We start from the raw sequence: 18,924 nt of genomic DNA, 5'->3' as shown, positions 1-18,924 counted from the left end.
GCATTCGTGACTTAGAATGAATAAATACACTCAGTGTGTATTTATTTAAAAATGCCTGTAGCCACCTCAATATGGGTCTCCTGCAGAAGATGAGTATTAGTTAATCCTTGGGGAGAGATTTTCTGTGCCCAAATATCAAGTAACCTTCATTAAGTTCATTAAGTGTTACATCATTACAGTAATAACCTAATTTACTGTTTGAAAGTTACTCTAATTCAAGAAGAGACAAATTCTGCTTTTTCCTGGACATCAATAGTTTTCAAAATGTTGCACACAGCCCTAAAGCAATTAAAAATGCCTTAGGGGCTGCTGTGAAAATAAAACAGCCATCGAAGAAGATGAAGTTCTCCCTTGCCCCTATCCCACACACTTCAACCACAAGACCTTTTTTTCTTATCTGCTTCATCTGTGCAAGATTTATTTGAATAAAAGATGTCATTGATCACAAAAAAAGTAGAAGAAAAAAGTGAAAACCACTGTTCTATTTAATCAACTAAAATGATATTTTTAAATGAATTATTTGGATAATCGTAATTGTGCAGGTTTCATTTTGTGTCCAAATAATAAATTTGTGAAGGTTTGTCTGAAACCATAACAACAAAACAAAACAGCATTGTTGTTGTCCCTAAGTTACCAACGATGACCGACTACGCCTGGTGGGAACATGCTGTATGCATATGTGCGAATGCCTCATACTATACGACTCTGATAATGAGAGCCTGCACATAAAGTAATGCATAATAGCAAATTATGCACTAACATTTCTAAATGTGTCAGCAGAGCCAGTAGGTTTTGATGGAACTTACCGGTTGCTGTCTTCTGGTGAAGTATGATGGAGATCAGTGATGACAAACAGATTTTGTAATTTTCACTTCTCGCTTCTATCAAAGGTAGAGATGAATTTTTAGGTAGTCTCTGAGCAAGTTTAGCATATGAGCACAATCTCTTGCAATTGAGATTGAGGCGTACTGTCTAAGAACTCCTCTGAATCTTTCCCAAGCTGTTGTCCAGATTTTGTGGGGTCTTGGAAGACATACGCTCCAAAATCAATCTGATGTTCTTGATTGCTAATGTTTGCTTTATGGCCTTAACACTAAACATGTGTATACACATGTGGCCACTTAACAGTCTAATGTCTCTGCATTTGTGCAGACTGTCAAACTGCACTTAATTCACCTAAGGGGATCTTTCCTGTGAGATGGGTCTTTCATCTTCACAAATTTGAGATGATGGAATTGAATAAGTTGTATGACTGAATTTAAGAGCCCCCTTTTCAAAGTGTTCCATTTTGAAGATCATTTGAGGACAGCATGAATACAATCCTCAGCCTGCACTGATACATGTTAATGAAGAAAATCTGTCAAAGGCTACGTGACTTATCTCACATCTGATTATTTACATTGGCCATTTTCTCATACAAAACTTTATCAACAATGAACATGCTATGTGCAATACCCCCCAGAGTAAATATTTTAAGTTAAAGTAGTGTTACTCTGCAAAATTGCTTCACATTTTAAAAGAAAAGAGCATTTTTAGAATGTTTAATTTAAAACAAACTACTTGTTCACTTTCCACATCTTCATTTTCTCCCATTTCTCTTTTGGCGAATAGTATCGAACATTCTTTTTGTTATGAGCTAAGTATGTAAATATTGAGTTGTATTATCAATTCTTTTTTTTCTTAAATATTTTAGAACTAATATGAGTTGCTTTACCACGGGATTAGAAATAAAAGCAAACTGCTAGTTCACTCCTTTGTTGGCTTTGATGTTTGTATCAACTTGACTTCCCTGGTAACATAGAAATATATGATACTCATGTAGAATTTTTATCTCATTCAGTGCCAAATCTATCTCTTAGAGATCAAAATATATATTCCTATTATAGAATATTGTCTTGTCTTCGTGTGGGAAAAATGATAAATAAAGAATTAGTTGCTTTCGATTTGTTTTGTTAAATTTCCTGGAAAAGTTCCAAAATGAATGTGCATCTTAAATGTTTGAAAGACTCCTATAACTTCTTTCCTAACCTCTGTTTTCATTGAATTTTCTCTCTATTACTAAAAAAATATATGTTTAATTTTGTCTCTTTTATTTTTGGTTTCTCTCAAGTACAAATGTTTCTAAATGACTTACTATTATCCACTTCTTTAACTATTTATATAAAATCTGATGCTTACTCTTTCCTCAAATATAAGAGAATTGTATTTATTTCAGGGTACTCAATGATTTTATCTATTGATTGGGCACAGGTATCCTCAGAGTTAGGTTCTGAATAAATCTGATAGCCAGTGAATCTGATTTCACTCATATCACGAAGTCAAATCAATTATATGACAGCATAACCTTTATCTGAAGAGATCATAACAGGAAGACTGATATGGTGTAGCACATTCATTGTGTCCATATGGATATAACCTAAGACTTATTGAGAAATCAGATTAATCAGAGAACTTGTCAAATTATCCTTTTCAGATCTTGCATCATTATTTAGATTCAACTAAGCAAGAAAACATGTTGTGCAAACCTTTAAATTGTATTTCTTAAACTCACACTCATTCATGTGTTCATTTACTGAATATTAAATGAGCATTATAAGCACCAGACACTGAACAAGACCTTGGGGATATGTGGGTTATATTTCCTACTCTCTTGGAGTTTATAATCCTGGCCCCACAGTGTGTGAACTAATCTTTGTATTACTTAACTTTTCTGCCTTATTTTCCTTATCCTTAACATGTGAATCATAATGGTATCTACGTCATTTTGGTAGTTGAGAAAATTAAATGACAATTAACATAAAATGTTTTAGATCAGTGCTGGGATGAAAATGTTAGCTCTTAGTAGTAGTAATAGTGTTAACAGTACCATCTAAGAGAGATAAATATATGAAATAATTATTAATCATAAATGCTAGAAGTGTTATAAAGATGTACAACAGCTTAGGAAGTATATGAGATGATCTCAGAAATATAATTATTCTACTCCAGATAATTTCCCTAAACACGTAAAAACACAAATGAGACTATTGTATATCCATGACAAAATATTAAATGACACTAAAATTTATAAATGAAAACATTTGTAGGTATATCTTCATTCATTCATATTTTTTTTTCTTCTAGAGATTCATCTTTAATTTTTCTCAATTTAACTACTTCTGGATAAAGAAAAAAGTCATTATAAGCTTCAGTATGTTGGGGAAAATTATCAGGTTTCAAATACAAAATAAATAAAAGAATATATAAAGAAATATTAAGATGGGCTTTTCCATAGCCATGGTCTCAGTAGCAACAATAAATAAGCCATAAAAAATCCAGTCAGATCCCCACGACTCTTATTAAGTTCACTTCTCTTAGATGTAATTATACCAAAGAAATCAGTGATCTAATTATGTGGAGGAGTTCTACATTTTACTAAAGTATGTTTGAAAACCTGTTTATGGAAAAAAAAAGAAAGAAAGAAAGAAAACCTGTTTATGTACTGATAGTTCAAAGGGCATTAAATCTCACAAAACATGTCACCACAGTTTATGTATTAAATGCTTAATGAATGTGTGAGTAAAGGAATTATACTTGAATTACTAATAAAGAAATTTTTAATACTTGTTTTTGAAATAACTTTCTATGTCCAAGATAGAGCCACTCCTGCCGGGAGTGCCTCATCAGCAAACCAAAACTTTTATGTCCCTGTAAATGTCCAGTGAACCAAACCCCAAACTCCAAGCCATCTCTGAGTCTGCTCACCCTATACAATGATGATGTGGCCCCAGCCAATCAGATATTTTCTATTTTTCTCTTCTTCATTCTTTATTATTCACCCTATAAAGGCATCCTTCATTCTGCCTCATTGGCATTTCTCTAAAAGGAGACTGCTCGCTTCATGAAAAAAAAGTTTATTTTGTATCATCTAAATTATCTTCTTCTATCATTTTTAAAAGATTTATGTATTTATGTATTTTTTTATTGAGAGTGTGTGCATGAGAGCACATGAGTGGGGGGAGGGGCAGGGGAAGAGAATCTTCAAGCAGACTCCTTGCTGAGCTTCGAGCCCTGGGAAGGGCTTGATATCAGGACCCATGAGATCATGACCCAAGCTGAAAGAAAGAGTCAATGCTTAACTGACTGAGTCACCCAGGTGCCCCTTCTTCAATCATTTTTTCAATTTTTGGCTGTGAAGAATGAGATCTGAAGTTGACTGCTGAGGGCCTAAAGGACAAGTTGCATAGGCAAGGCATCTACAATTTGAGCTCAGTGTTCCTCTTGCCATTACTGGGAGCTGTGTATAAGTCAGTCTCAGATTGAGTCTCACTTCCTTGTGGGAAGCTCTCTGATAAAAACAAACTTTACTTAAAAAAATAAATAAAGAGAAATAGTGGTCCTGGAAAGGTTCTGTGATAGTTACATTGGGAGTCCACAATAGGTGACAGCCACTAGGGGATTCATGAAGCATCAAGGTAGTCCTGGAATAAGTCCCTGGAAAACTTGGAGGCAACAAGACAATAAATTTGGACTATTTTCACCATCAAAGTCAAAGTCTAAGTAGACACAATTGAGACTATTAAAAGCCATCAGGGTGTATACCACTATAAAGAAATCTTCTGAAGGAAATAATAGGCCTGTTGCTAAGGGGAATCTGGGAAGCCAGTTCCTTTGGTGGGTAGGGGTTGAACACTTAAGCTCTCAGAGTCCTGGCCACCTAATTCAAAGACACCCACACTAGAATCAGATGGTCACAAAATGGAGTAGATTAATACTAGGTCCCTTGCCAACCTCAAGAAAATCTCCATGTAACAAGGTGCACTGTAAAACATCACAAAATCCTCAACTCAGTAGCATATCCCTTATAATTATTAATTCGACTCCAAGACCCAAGATTTAGCTAAAGAAATGAGATCTTCAAGTTTCACAGAACTGAGAACACCACAGCAGGTACACCAGCTTATTTTATGTCTAAGAATATATGGTTCTTAGACATAAAATGGAAAAATCTTAAAAAAAAAAGGAAAAATCTTACTAAGTCAACCTAGAATTACAATGGACACTATGGGGAATATTCCAGTTAGACAAGATTGTTCATTTAAGAAGTACACCTGAAAGCAAGGATTCTCAAATCAAAAATCAGAATGCAACACCTATTTCAATTGGCATGCAGAAGCCACCAAAGTTTTCAAATTTCCCAAGTAGCTTTATCAAAAGATTCATTGCAAAAGGCTAAAAAAAAGATCCAAGAGGTATCTAAAACAAAAACCCAAAAGACTGATGTGACCCCTGCCACCCCCCTCTATCCTCCTTTACCTGAGTCCTCAGTCTACTAATCCTCTGTTTGAATTTTAAAAATTAAAATCAGTGGAAAATCTTGCTAAATTTGGTAGGCACCAGGGTTACACTCTCTTCTTTAAACTTTAAAGAAGATATTTGAAAGTTTTTTTTCTTTTTGTTTTTCCTTTCTTTTCTTTTCTTTTATTTTATTTTCTTTCCTTTTTTTTTTTCCCCACTCTTTTCCCTCTCTCTCTTTTTTGAGTAGCTCCATGGTCAGAAGTTGGCCAAATGGGAGGCTGATATTCAAATCAGATAGGATTTTTTTAAGACCTCTCCCCTAATTAAATGAAGCTGTGTAGCTAGAGAAAAAGAAAAACATTCCACTTAACCTTTCTGATTCTGTCATCTTGAGTATATTATACTATATTATATTACTGAAAATGTTGTGTTAAAAGATTTTTATCAAGGTGTTTATCATTTTCTCCTTGTAGTCTTGTCAATCTTTTACCTTATATAATATGTTGAAGATACTTTACTATGTGAATAGAAGTCAAGAATTAGTCGTTCTTTAATGGTAGCCACATTCATTTTAATATGCATTTTTAATTTAAGATTAAAGTCTATCTATAGATTTCCTTTTCATAAGCAAGAAAAGATATTAGAAGCTTTTATTTGCTTACCTTCTTATACAATGTAGAGATTAATTACTACACAAAATTTTTATGTTTACCTTGTTTTTTACAATATTATACAAGATTTCAGGTTTGTTTTTATTTTTATCTCTATAAAAATGTATGTGAAAAAATACATATTTAAAATTGGTTAGATTGATCTACAAGTGTTTTTGTTTGTTTTTCACTTAGAAATTCCTTTAATGAGAATTTTTTAATGTGAAGTACCTCAGCACTTTTTGTCTGGGAATATATTTAATTCACCTTCCTCTTGAAAATGTATATGCAGTTATAGGTTGACAATTTGTCCTTCAAAGGTACTATTTCACTGCCTTATGTCTTCTTTTGTTGCTTTTAGGAAGGAAACAATAAGTGGATAATCTGCCCAATCTCTCTAGCTATCTTAATATTTTTTTCTTTTTTTTTCTTTTTTTTTTTAAATAATAAATTTATTTTTATTGGTGTTCAATTCGCCAACATACAGAATAACACCCAGTGTTCATCCCATCAAGTGCCCCCCTCAGTGCCTGTCACCCATTCACCCCCAACCCCCGCCCTCCTTCCCTTCCACCATCCCTAGTTCATTTCTCAGAGTTAGGAGTCTTTATGTTCTGTCTCCCTTTCTGATATTTCCTACCCATTTCTTCTCCCTTCCCTTCTATTCCCTTTCACTATTATTTATATTCCCCAAAAGAATATAAATATTGGGGGTTATTCTGTATGTTGGTAAATTGAACACCAATAAAAAATAAATTAAAAAAAAAAGAAAGATGAATGGATAAAGAAGATGTGGTTTATGTATATAATGGAATATTACTCAGCCATTAGAAATGACAAATACCCACCATTTGCTTTGATGTGGATGGAACTGGACGGTATTATGCTGAGTGAAATAACTCAATTGGAGAAGGACAAACATTATATGTTCTCATTCTTTTGGGGAATATAAATTTTTTTTTCTTTAGAGTTTTTTAATATATTTGAAAACTTTCAAATATCTTGTTTAAAGTAGAGAGTGTAACCCTGGTGTCTACCAAATTTAGCAAGATTTTCCACTGATTTTAATTTTTAAAATTCAAACAGAGGATTAGTAGACTGAGGACTCAGGTAAAGGAGGATGGATGGGGGGGTGGCAGGGGTCACATTAGTCTTTTGGGTTTTTGTTTTAGATACCTCTTGGATCTTTAATTTTTCTTTAGCCTTTTGCAATGAATCTTTTGATAAAGCTACTTGGGAAATTTGAAGACTTTGGTGGCTTCTGCATGCCAATTGAAATAGGTGTTGCATTCTGATTTTTGATTTGAGAATCCTTTTATCTATAAGATGTAGAAAAGAAAAAAAGATGTACCACACTTTTAATTATTTTGCCTGATTAATGGTTTACTTTATTTAACACAGTTTGGGGTATGTTATACATGGATTGGATTCATTAAACAATTCAAGAAGTTTCCTAGTCATTATTTCTCTCAATAGTGCCACACCTGCAATTCCTTTTCTCTCACCTGAAACTTAGATTAGGATATACCAAAACTTTTGCTATTCCACATGTATTAAACTCTATTTTTCCATTCCTCTTTCTCTGTTATGTATTCTTTAGTAACTCAGTCAAGTGATTCTTTTAATTGTTGAGTTCAGCTTTATCTCTAAGCTACTACTTAACTGATATGTTATTTTCTTATCAATCATCATTTTATTTCATTTCTAGAATTTTAACTGGTTCTTCTTCAAATTTGCCCAATTTTTAAAACTTTAATACTCTCTATTATATTTTTACTTTTCTATAATTCTTGAAGTTGCTGATGATGTGTGCCATATAGATCTAGTTGAAGAGAACTCACAGCAGAAAGCAGTCTTGTTGCTGTACCTTTGGATTCTCTAGAATATTCATACTAATGACATGTTCCCCTATTTGGGTATAGTGGAGTTACTAGACACAGTGCATTATTGTTCTATGAAGGACTCTTCCAATGAGTGACTCCCCATCAGACTGGCAGGGAGTTCCTCACACTTTTAATGTGGTCTAAGGCTTTTCCATATCCAGTTCTTCCTTCCCTCTTTTATAGGCATGACACAAGCCTGTTCTTGATCATTCTCCTTTACCCATCATCAGTATTTCCACCCATAAATCTCTTGCATGTCTAAATCTGATTTGGCATTCGAGTTGCAAAGTATATTGAAAATTACAGTATTTGAAGTCTTTATGAATTAAATTCTGTAATATATAGTTATTCTCATTTAATTTGGCTTTTTTTCTTCTGTGTTAGTAAATTGTTTTAAAGGATAAGGATTTTTTGTATTTTCTTTCTTATGATTTTCTTTCCTTTTTAAAAAAAAATTGAGTATAGTTGACACACAATGTTAAATTAGTTTCAGATGTACAACATAGTGATTCAACAACTCTATACATTATGCTATACTCATCACAAGTGTAGCTACCATTTGTTACCAAGCAATGCTATTGCAATACCAATTACTATATTTCCCAGCTGTACCTCTTATTCCTGTGACTTACTCATTCTGTATTTGGACATCTGTATCTCCATTCCCCTTCACTAGTGTTGCCCATTCCCTCACCCTCCTCCACTCTGGCTACATTAGTTTGTTTTCTGTATTTACAGATCCAATGCAGCTTTTGTTTATTTTTCTACTCGTTTGTTCTGTTTTTTTAGATTGCACATATGAGTGAAATCATGTGGTATTTGGCTCAGTCTGTAAAGCACCTGCCTTGGCTCAGGTCATGATTCCAGAGTCTTGGGATCGAGCCCTGTGTTGGGCGCCCTGCTCAATAGGAAATCCGGTTCTCCTTCTACTCCTCCACCCCTCATGCTCTATCTCTCAGAATAATAAATAAAATACTTTTTTAAATTGACAGAGGATCTGAATAGACATTTCATCAAAGAAAACATACAGATAGCCAACAGACACATGAAAAGATGCTTAGTATCACTCATCATCAGGGAAATGCAAGTCAAAACCACAATGAAATATCACCTAATACCCGTCAGAATGGCTAGAATCAAAAAGACAAGAAGTAACAAGTATTCATGAAAATGTAGAAAAAAGATGTAGAAAAGAAAAAAGGATGTACCTCATGCACTGTAGGTAGGAATATAAATTGGTAAAGCCACTGTGGAAAACAGTATGGGGGTTCCTCAAAATATTATAGATGGAAATACAATATGATCTAGTAATCCCACTACTGGCTTTTCCAAAGAAAACAGAAATATTAATTCAAAAAAGATAATGTGCCCCAATGTTTATTGCAACATGATTTACCGTAGCCAAGATATGAAAGCAGTCCAAGTTTTCATCAGTAGATGAATGGATAAAGAAGATATGTTTAGTAATTTTTAACTAACTGCAATTTTGGGTCCCATTCTTGCAGTAAACAACTGTTCATTAAATATCCATTTGAGACAGATATTGTCAAGAATACCTGAGTAGGGCCCCACATCCGTCTGTCTCCCTGCTGAGCAGGGAGCCTGCTTCTCCCTCTGCCCCTCCCCCTACTCATGTTCTCTATCTTACTCACTCTCTTAAATAAATAAATACATCTTTATTTTAAAAAAGAAAAAAGAATATCTCAGTAGGAGCACATAGGTGACTCAGTCAGTTATGTACCTGACTATTGATGTCAGCTCAGGTCATGACCTCAGGGTTGTGAAATGGAGCCCCAAATCAGGTTCCATGCCCAGCTTAATATTAAGATTCTCTCTCCCCCTTCCTCTGCCCCACCCCTTACACACTCTCTTTCTTAAAAAACAAACAAAAAAAAAAGGAATACCTCAGTAAATACAACAACAACAACAAAAATCCATGCCTTGTGGAACTTTCATTATATTGGGTGAGGAAAGGGATAGTGGAAAGACAGATAATAAAATAAAATACAAGAAAACTCTATTATATATTAAAAGATAATGTATTCTGTGGAAACAACAAAGAAGGGTAAGGATAATCAGGATCAAAAAGTTAGAAGAAGCTGGTTGCAATTTTTTAAATTGTGGTAAAAAGCATATAAAATTTACTATCTTAACTATTTTAAATGTACAGTTCGGCAGTGTGAAGTATATTCACATCACTATGCAACAGATCTCTAGGACATTTTATTTTCATACCCATTGAATGATTCTTTGCTTTCCCTTCCCTCCAGTCTCAGGCATCCATCATTCTACTTTGTTTCTATGAGTTTGACTATTTTTAATATCTCATATAAGTGGAATCATACACTATCTGTTTTTTTGTGGCTGCCTTATTTTATACAACAATAATAAAGCAGCAGAAAGAGACATCAAAGAATTGATACCATTTAAAATTGTACCAAAAATCATAAGATACATAGGAATAAATTTAACCAAGGAGGTAAAAAAAATCCATATTCCAATAACTATAAAACACTTACAAAAGAAATTGAAGATGGCACAAAGAAATGAAAAAACATCCCGTGCTCATGGATTGGAAGAACAAATATTGTGAACATGTCTATATTACCCAAAACAATCTACACATTTAATGCAATCCTCATCAAAGGGTTTTTGACAGAACTAAAACAAAAATCCTAAACTTTTATGAAACCATAAAAGACCCCCAATAGCCAGAGCAATCTTGAAAAAGAAAACTGAAACTGAAGGCATCACAATTCTGGACTTCAAGTTATACTTGAAGCTGTAGTGATCAAGGCAGTAAGAGACTGACATAAAAACAGACACAAAAACCAATGGAACAGAATAGAAAACTCAGAAATTGATGCACAACCATATGGTCAACTAATCTTCGACAAAGTAGGAAAGAATATCCAATGGAAAAAAGTCTCTTCAACAAATGGTATTGGGAAAACCAGATAGCAACATGCAGAACAACGAAACAGGACCACTTTCTTACACAATACACAAACATAAATTCAAAATGGATGAGTCCTTAATGTGAGATAGGAAACTATCAAAATACTAGAGGAGAACACAGGCAGTAACCTCTTTGACCTCAGTCATAGCCACTTCTTCCTAGACATGTCACCACAGGCAAGAGAAACAAAAGCAAAACTAAACCATTGGGACTTCATCAGCATAAAAACCTTCTGCATGGTGAGGGAGACAACAAAACTAAAAGGCAGCCTAGCCTATGGAATGAGAGAAGCTATTTACAAACGGCAGATATTACAGTGATATTACAAAATATCACCAAAATCTATAAAGAACTTAATCAAGATCCCCCAAAAACAAAAAATCCAGTTAAAAAATAGGTAGAAGACATGAAGAGACATTTTTCCAAAGAAGACATACAAATGGCTAACAGACACATGAAAAGATGTTCAATATCACTCATCATCAGGGAAACACAAATCAAAACTACAATGAGATATCACCTCACATCTGTCAGAATGGCTAAAATCAACAACATAAGAAACAACAGGTGTTAACAAGGATGAAAAGAAAGGAGAAAACTCTGACACTGTTGGTAGGAATGCAAACTGGTGCCGCCACGAGGGAAAAGAGTAGGGAAGTTTGTCAAAAAGTTAAAAATAGAGCTATCTTATGATATAGCAATCGCACTACTTGGTATTTATCCAAAGGATATCCGAAGGGACATGTGCACCCTGATGTTTATAGTAGTATTATCAATATCTAAGATATGGAAGCAGCCCAAGTGTCCATCAACTGATGAATGGATAAAGAAGAGGTGGTATATATACACAATGGAATAATACTCAGCCATCAAAAAGAATGAGATCTTGTCATTTACAACAACATGAATAGAATTAGAGGGTACTATGCTAAGCAAAATAAGTCAGAGAAAGACATATACCATATTATTTCACTCATATGTGGAATTAAGAAACAAAACAGATGAATATAGGGTGAAAAAGAGAGGCAAAACAGGAAATAGACTCTTAACAATAGAGAACAAACTGAGGGTTTCCTGGGTGGAGGAATCGATTAGATGGGTGACGAGTATTAGGAAGGGCGCTTGTGATGTGCACTGGGTGTTGTATGTAAAGGATGAGTCACTAAAATCTATACCTGAAACTAAAATTACATACATGTTAACTAACTGGAATTTAAATAAAAATGTGAAACAAATAAAAAACAAAATAAAATAGTATAATGTTCTAAGTATGTATAAGTATGTTCTAAGTATATAATAGTAATGAACTATTGTAGCATGTGATCGGATTTCATAATTTTTAAGGTTGAATAATATTTCATTGTGTATGTAGTGTATGTATATTACATTTTGCTTATCCATTCATCTGTCAATGGGCATTTGGGTTGCTTCTAACTCATGGCTGTTGTATTTTCCACAATAGCTGCAGTGAACACTGTGCAAAATCTCTTTGAGATCTTGCTTTCTATTCTTTTGGTAATATATTAAACTTCAAAATGTTGGGGTCTCAAGGAAATAGTCAACAGAGTTAAAGGCAACCTATGTAATGGGAAAACAACATTTGCAAATATCTAATAAGGAGTTGAAATACAAAATATATAAAGAACTCCTACAACTCAACAATGTTAAAAAAAAATTACCCAGTTAAAAGCAATGAGCAAAGGCCTCGAATAGACATTTCACTAAAGAAGTTATACAGATGGTCAATAGGCAAATGAAAAGTTGTCCAATAGCACTGGTCATTAGTTAAATGCAAATCAAAACAATGAGCTACACCTTACACCCATTATCATGGCCACTATAAAAAAAAACAAAACAAAGAATAGAAAACAATGTGTGAGAATGGAGAGAAATTGGAACACTTGTGCACTGTTGTTGGGTTTGTAAAATTGCAACTTATATGGAACACAGTATGGTGGTTCTTCAAAAATTAAAAATGGAATTGTTATTGTGATTTAGTAATCCCATTTCTGGGTTACAATTTTAAGTAGAGTGGGTATGATAGAGTTCATTAACAGGTGACACTTAAGCAACAACTTGAAGCTGCTAAGGGAATCAGCCATAAAGTTGTCCGGACAAAGAGTATTTCACTAGAGGAACACCTAATGCTAGATGCTGGAATGCACCTGGAGTCCATGATAACCTTCCAGAAGACCAGAGTAGCTGGAGAGAGAGAGCTAGGCAGCAAGAGTAATAGGGGGTAAGTTCCTAGGAACTGACAAATAACTGATGCTCCTTTGAGGCCTGTTAATAATACATTCTTTAAGACAGTCTCTGTGTTGCCTCAGAGAATTGCGTCACACAGTCATAAGTGAATATTTGCTTGAAGGTTTTCTGGAATCTAGGTACAAGTACACAATTCTTTCGGACTCGATTCTTTATATTCCTTAATTATTCATGCTTTCTTTTGTTTGATTAAGTAATGCTGCACCAGAGTTCACTGTAGATGTTATAATAAGTATGGTCATTGTACCTTGTTATCTCTATAAACTCTTGCATTTCTGAAAATCAAGATATCTGACTCCAGGGTTTGAGATAAGAGGATAGGAACCTCCACTAAAATGTCTGACTTTTTTCTCTTCATTCCTCTTTCTTGAGATGGAAATGAGTAGTTAACAAATAATTTTATCTCTCAAGCTTTATTTTCTGGGAACCCCAACTTAGACATAACATGTTTTTAAGTTCACTTTCTTATATACTGCACTAATTTACAACATAAAAACCAAGTTAAATTCCTAATGTATGTTATATTATAAGTGATTCTGCCAATAATGATTACACTACTGAATACTGAATCCTGCCAGACTGTTTCATCCTCGTTCAAGGGCAAGAATTTCTGCCCCACTCTATAACTGACCCAGTGAGGAAATATATCAAGAAACTCATCCTTTTAAGTGGCTAAGACTTGGACATCATTGTGTTTCTGAAAGTTAGACTAGAGCCAGAATCAGTAACAGGTCCACAGCTTTACAAAGCTTTCTTCTGGGTTCCACCTCCTTTCATAGTTTTACGATTATTCCTCCACCTGGTTCCCCAGGAATATATTCCAGGCCTCTGGCTTGACCTCCATCCACCCACTAGGGCTGGATCCCTGTTCTGAATCACATCCAGCCTCTCTGTGAGCCTGAGCCCTTTCCCAGATGCTATGTATTCCCTTGCATTCAAGACTTGGATCCTTCCCCTGTATAATCTAGCTGGGATCTTTCTCCAATGAGATTACTAACAATTATGCTGTCAAGCACCTTATTAATTATTTCACACTTGCTCAGACTTCCACTCTGATGCCCTCTAACCTGCTCAGATATCCTTGGAGATACATACCAACTCAAGTCACACATGAGGACTTGTGGCTAACTCCATAGTAAGAGAATTTCTTAAATTCTAAGCTTTTCGTATTCCTACTTTTATTCCTTTCTCACAACTTTTAGAGACCCCGCACTCCATGGCCCTAAAATAACATGGGTTTTGACGTACATACATTTCCAAATAATATCTAAGAGCTAAAGATGTAAAGCCTCTCATATAAGATACATCATTTTCACTCTGTTTAAATATTTATAAATCTCAAATAAGAATGATGTTACCACTAACAGAGTACTTCAGCATATGACCCTTAGTGATTTGGTAAAGGCCAAAAAAACAAGGAATGGGTCTAACAGACCCCAAGTTGTTTTATGGTATATTTTACAAGATGTGCTATTCAAGTAAGGTTAAACCTGATGGGGACAGGTTAACAGGTTAAGATGTCCCCATCTTTAACCTATGTTAATTTATTACAAATATGTATGAATTTCAAAAAGAAAGTATGAAACAAACTACACTGCAAAGCATAGTTAATGAAGTATCTTGAAGTTACACTATGAGAATAAAGTTACACTGTGAGAATACTCTACATGGCAGGGGAGAGGTATAGACTAGCCAAACTGAATAAATTCACTTCACTATCCAACACTATTTTCAAAATAACCTTTTGCTTATCATGTATCTTTGTCCTAACGATCAGCTTAAGATCTCTTGATTAATAATAAGCATGATTATCAAAGTGATTTTCCAGCTATCCAAATTAGTTTACCATCCTAATCAGAGTACAGTTAGAACCCCACTGGAATTGTCTACAGTCACTACAGAAAATATTGTTATTATTCTTTCATTTAATTGAATGCATAGGAATCAGCTGGATTGTCTCTAGAGCCATGCCTATCTGAGAATATTTGACCAAAACACTTGAAGATATTCAATAAACTTCTTACAATTCTCTTTTGATGAGTAGAGAGAACCATAACTAATCCTTGGTGAATATATATGTCAAGTAAAATCATTACAATTAGCGGTTAATCTTAATATAAAAGAAAACTATCACATAAAGACATTAGTAAATCAAAACCTCCCCAAAGGCTTGATAGAATGGAAACCTGGCTCAGATTTCTGGAGACAAGACACTGTAGTAGTTAAACTTATGGGTTTGGGGATTAGATTAGGTCATTTCAAATCTTGGCATTAGTATTACAGTTATGTGATCTTGAGTAAGTTATCAAGTTCATTTACCATAAATGAGAAAAATTAATGCCTATACCACAATATTCTTAGAAAGTTATATACATGCAATAAGCATTCAATTAGGTGACTATAAAAACTTTTATTAATTTTTCAGCCAGGCTCTTTGCTCTTAACTATTCCATTTACTCTGACTCAGTGATAAAATAGTTATATGCGGTCCCTTTTAAAAAGTTACACAGTAATTGTCAATGAAAAGATATATGTTAGAAAATAGTACACATGAAGAGGCTGGCATATATTAAATTATTGATCATATAAAGTGTGGTTACATAACAGATACGGTGCGGAGACACCCTATATCTCCTATTATATTGCCAATCTAACCTCAGTGTGTAATTGTCAACATATTTATTTACATCTGTTCTGTGTTCTAGCACAAATCAGGTTTTTTTTTAAAGATTTTATTTATTTATTCATGAGAGAGACAGAGAGAGACAGAGACATAGGCAAAGGGAGAACCAGGCTCCATGCAAGGAGCCCGACATAGGACTGGATCCTGTGACCCCAGGATCACACCCCGGGCCTAAGGCCGGAGCTAAACCGCTGAGCCACCCAGGGATCCCCTCAGTTTCTCATTGTTCATTTTCTGACTGTGCAATCTTTCTTCACCCTCCTTTGCAGCCATGCTGTGCCACTCGTCATATTACTTTGCATAATAAATAAGTTAAATACAGTGAACATTAAATATATGTATATGTATATTTAGCTGCTGCTATTCTTAATAGGAGCTCTCCAGATTTATGCAAAAAAGAAACTAAACTCTATGTTCTTCAAAATGCTTGATGTCTGTGAAAATTTTATCTAGACAAGCTGTTCAGTCTATGTTATGCTGCCACAGAAGGGATTTTACAAATTTACCAGACTTTTTTGAGGGGAGATATAATTTCTAGGCTTCATATTATTTGGCAAATACCGCAAACTGTTGAGATGAATGTCTATGGACATTCTATATTGAATGACTTCTGTTTTCTAGATTTTCATCCCATTGTGTAGACTACATTTACACCTGCTCAAATAGACAGAGGTTTCTTTTCTTTTCTTTTCTTCTTCTTCTTTTTTTTTTTTTTTAAGATTTTACTTGTTGGTGTGCCTGAGTGGCTCAAGTTATGATCTCGGAGTCCTAGGATAGAGTCCCATATCCCTGCTGAGCAGGGAGCCCGCTTCTCCCTCTCCTCCCCGCTTCTGCTGTGTCTCACTATCTCTGTCACTATTTTAAGATTTTACTTAGTTATTTGAGGGAGAGAGAGATAGAGAGAGAGCAAAAGCAGTGGGAGGAGCAGAGGGAGAGAGACAAGCGAACTCCACCCTGAGCACAGAGCCTGACAACTTGGCTCATCTCATGACCCTGAGATCATGACTGGAGGTGAAATCAAGAGTCAGATGCTTAACCAATTGAGCTACCCAGGCACTCCTAGACAGAGTTTTCCATATAGTATTCCAGAAATTTAAATCACGCACAAACATGAAGAAAATAAAAATTATTAATTGCATATTTTTACAAACTTATTTAGTAGTATATGCAAAAAAAAAAAAATTCACATAGATGAAGAATGCTGCATCTCTAATCTATACCTGGAGCTTGATATGTAGATAATTTGAAGGTAAGATATTTATTTTAAAACTCCATGTTTAATCAAGGTTTACAAGAAACATAAAGGAAGAGAAACACTTCTGTATTTTCTATTGTCAATATTTACATCAGTAAAATAAAATTAATTATATGGGTACTATAGTCCCTAGTATCATTTATAAAATCTTGAGAGTATTTTATCTAAGGTAAACTTTTCTCCAGCCAGAATCAGATAGTCTTTTAAAGAATTTTTATTAGCAAAAGCTAAAGCCCCAATTAATTTGTCATCTGAGTGGACTTTATAAAAACCAGCCAATAATGCAACTTCTAAAATACATGTTTCAAAAACAAATGCATGTTTCAAATATGTCTTTTCCAAAATGCACATTCCTATTCTCTAATTTTTTCAGTTGTATCAGATACGAGCTCATTTGACTAATAAATAATTTTACCTTTTCCTTTCTACTATGCTGAAATGAAATTCAGAGATAAAATTAGCCTTTACATATCCTTTACTACCATATGATATGTAATGAAATAATCAAATGCTTTCACCAATTTATAATGGATGTATTTTTTTATGTAAGTGATAAAGCCCAGAAATTATTCTGCGTATGAAATAAAGGAAAACAAAATACAATTAAGTGTATTAAACTTTTTTATTAAAATAAAATAATTTATCAAACTTTTATTAAAACTTATTAAAATAAGTAACAGTAATCTAATCTTACTTGTACATAATGAGAAAGGGGAAAATAAAAAAGATATCAAGTCAAATTTCCATCTTATTTACTACAAAAGTGAAAAAAATTAATATGCCAGTACCCATCTCTGTGGTCAATAAAAGTATTAAAAAACTAATAAAAGTAAATATATATGAAATATTTATCAAATTCTTACCCAATCAGTAAGAATATTTCACTTTCTAGTTTACTTACTATTAATGTTATGGCATCAAAGTTATGCACTTACTTATGAACTAGATGTGATGTCCTTAGTGAATTCAAATGTCTAATAGCATCAGTCAAATCCCTTTAATTATTTTATCTATATACTGACTTTCTCCTAAAGCAGTAGACTTTATTAAATTTCCTGTAATTTTTGTTATCAGGTATACAGACGCTTAACATTTGAGATATGTCTTGGCCACAGCATATTTCTAAGTTGTGTGATCTGTGAGAAAATTTGTTGCTAAGCAAGACTGTTCTATGCATTGCATCCCTGGCATTTGCCCACTAAACGAACCTTTCCTCAATCATTATTACCAAATATCTCACTGGTATTTTCTACATTTCCCTCTCCCATAGGTGTGCTGCTCATTTAAAATCACTCTTCCACCAGACACTGGAAACTGAAAAAGCTGTTAAACATAGGGCAATATCTGACTTGGGATGACTTGTTGGAGTAAGAAGAGACTTTTAAATTTCTTTTAAACATATGTACTACTTATATATAATTTTTTATATATATTATTTTAATACATATATTTTTATAATTATATATTATTTTCATATATATATATATATATATACACACACACATCTCACAGAAACAGGATTTGTCAGAGTGACAGAAATTTTTTCCAAACACTGTCATTCCATCCTAGTACTAAACTCTTCCTTCTCTTTGTCCAGTCCAGTGTCTGATTTCACACCAGCCTTCCTTTACTGACTTCTTTTCCTTGATACTTTCTAGTTTTCTCTCAATCTGGGCTCAATGTCTTCTCTCTTAAAAGCCACACTATTTGCTTGGCTATCTCCCATGTTCATTCAGATGTCATCCTACATTCCCTCCCTAATAGAGGCCTATTCTGGATCAATCTGTCTTTGGCAGCCATTTTGCCTAATTCATGGCACCTCCTCCACCATCCAACAGTCATTCCCTATCTTATCACCCTATTTTCTTTCTGTTACAGCATCTACATCATTTTGTTCCTCTCTCACTAGAATGTAAGGGAGGCAATGACCATTCCTGTGTTGTTCAAAACTG

General features: G+C 34.1%; 2 long non-coding RNA genes across 4 annotated transcripts in view; one reads left to right on the top strand and one right to left on the bottom strand.

The window, feature by feature from the left end:
- LOC111091109 overlaps positions 1–18,924 on the top strand; it is an 86,934-nt gene that overhangs the window by 19,601 nt on the left and 48,409 nt on the right. For 2 of the 3 annotated variants that reach the window (XR_005373940.1, XR_005373938.1), the window contains one exon: positions 18,243–18,339. The exons of the other annotated variant lie outside the window; for it this stretch is intronic. This is a non-coding gene — a long non-coding RNA (uncharacterized LOC111091109). The remainder of the gene's footprint in view (positions 1–18,242; positions 18,340–18,924) is intronic. 3 annotated transcript variants of the gene reach the window in all.
- LOC119864437 overlaps positions 1–18,924 on the bottom strand; it is a 131,835-nt gene that overhangs the window by 71,352 nt on the left and 41,559 nt on the right. The gene's annotated exons all lie outside the window — the stretch shown is intronic.

Source organism: Canis lupus, chromosome 19 (genome assembly GCF_011100685.1).
Source record: "Canis lupus familiaris isolate Mischka breed German Shepherd chromosome 19, alternate assembly UU_Cfam_GSD_1.0, whole genome shotgun sequence".
NCBI classification, from domain to species: Eukaryota; Metazoa; Chordata; class Mammalia; order Carnivora; family Canidae; genus Canis; species Canis lupus.
This window is presented reverse-complemented; position numbering and strand designations above follow the sequence as displayed.